Source organism: Nelumbo lutea, chromosome 3 (assembly GCF_056320005.1).
Source record: "Nelumbo lutea isolate HS-2025 chromosome 3, American lotus-T2T, whole genome shotgun sequence".
In the NCBI taxonomy this organism is placed as follows: Eukaryota; Viridiplantae; Streptophyta; class Magnoliopsida; order Proteales; family Nelumbonaceae; genus Nelumbo; species Nelumbo lutea.
This window is the reverse complement of record NC_142686.1, coordinates 97,590,053-97,592,085: the sequence shown is the minus strand read 5'-3', so window position 1 is coordinate 97,592,085 and position 2,033 is coordinate 97,590,053. Positions and strand designations below refer to the sequence as shown.

General features: G+C 35.5%; 1 non-coding gene across 1 annotated transcript; it reads left to right on the top strand.

Annotated features, from left to right (window-relative positions):
* Positions 1-1,101: 1,101 nt before the first annotated feature.
* Positions 1,102-1,296, top strand: LOC148867069 (U2 spliceosomal RNA). Its single transcript, XR_016112052.1, has one exon. It is a non-coding gene; the product is annotated as a U2 spliceosomal RNA (small nuclear RNA).
* The last annotated feature ends 737 nt before the right edge of the window (positions 1,297-2,033 follow it).

Genomic DNA, 2,033 nt, shown 5'->3' with positions numbered 1-2,033 from the left:
AGTGCTTTGAAAGGGTATATTTTGAAAATTTGAAAGAAAATGAAGGACAAATTAATCACAAATGCTTATTTAAGTGCTTATTAGAGAAAAAGACTACCAAACACCCAATATAAGTTAAGTGCTTAGTTTAAAAAGTAAGCACTTGAAAAAGTTGAGTGCCAAGTGCCAAATACAAATAAGTGCTTATTCAAACAAGCACTTGTTTTTATGCACTTATGTTTAACTTAAACACTCCCAAACATGACCTTAGAGTAGAATGAGAAAATCAGAGATAATCTCAATAGCCAACCAAGGGGAGGGCCTCTTGATACAAAGACTTCATCTTCCCAATATTCCTCTCAGTTTGCTCATCAAGGAAATGAATGAATGATATACATGGGAGCTCGAAGGTTGGTATGAATATTTATTAGAAGCTACCATTTTTCTGGGCAGAAGTTAGAGAGCATTGTCTTGTTTGCACTTGTTGCAACACCTAGCAAAAGAAACTTTTGAGAGAGAGAGAGAGAGAGGAGGGAGGAGGTATTATTAATTTAGTACAGGAGTATGAGGTGTACTACTGCTGAACAAGTTCATCAATCTAAGGATGCCCGCAGAGGCAAAAGTTGCACTTGCCTGACCACATATTAACCACTCAAACTTTTAAAATATAGACATCTAATCACATAATACAATTCATTCTTCATCCATGGGACAAAAGAATCTGGAGCAAATACAAAGCAAGAACTTCTTTGGGGTGTCTTTTCTAGATTTAAAAACTTTTTTTTTTTGTGTGTGTTTGCAACCGATAAAAAGCTTTCATTCATAAGATAAAAAGTGTACATCCTTAGATTGGTGAGGGGATTATAGATACCATCTGCATCACCAAACTGCAGAAGACAAAAGGCAACTATTATAGTACTCTGGAAACCTCATTCCGATGAAATATATTGTTCTGGAGAGGGGATTATGGAGTGGGTTGGTTAAATCATTTATGTCCAGTGAAGTGAAGGACGTCTAATTATATTGGAAGCTGAAATCTGGACTTTTAGTCCTACATAGGAAAGGAGGAAAAGAGGGCAGAGAGCTAAATTATAAAAGTGGAATCAGAACACTGAGCAAATCATACCTTTCTCGGCCTTTTGGCTAAGATCAAGTGTAGTATCTGTTCTTATCATTTAATATCTGATACGTGGGCCAATGGCCCACATGATATTAAATTAATTTTTCTTGGGGGAAGGCCCACTTCAATAGCTTGCTACTGGGGCCTTCAAGCGTCGCCCATGCGTTGCACTACTGCACAGGCCTGGCGCACCCCCTACCAATGCCTCTGATCGAAATTTATTTCATTTTGTCTGTAGTTAGTTGTAGGCCCATCACGACTAGACGAGGGTTGGCCACCTATACCAAGCCCATAACCCAGTGAGAATGAGCTTTTGTTTAAACTATTTTCTATGAAACAAGAGCTTTCTTTTCTGCAAGTATCCAATTTGATCAATTGACTTACCAATACTCTAATTCAGGGTGTCTTGTGGAACAATTCACATTAAGACAAAAGGATAAGAACTTGACTTCTGAAAAGTAAGAACACTTAATTTCAGTATAAATATATATTTATGTAATTACTTATGTATATGTTCATATTTATTTATGTAAATGCAATTATGTATCTATAATGTATATTTATATATTTATATATCTTTTTTTAAAGTATTTATGTATGTATACTTATATGTATGTATCTACAGGGGCGGATCCTATTATCCAATCCGATCTGATTGAAAGATCTAAAATGAGGCTATCCAAATCCGAGAATATAATATTGGACTTTGGATTGGATCAGATCATTTGCACCCATTATATGGAGGGCTAGAAACCTTGTAAACTTTCAAAATATGGTTTATTGAGCTCCCTAATTGGGTTCTTCGTTGTATTAATTATGGGTTGTATTGTGGGTTATGAGAATGGCAATCTTGAAAATTATTCTTCTTTGAATCTGGTTCTTTTTTTGATCACTTCAGCTTTGAAGTGCAAACAATCTGTTATCTCCTATAAAT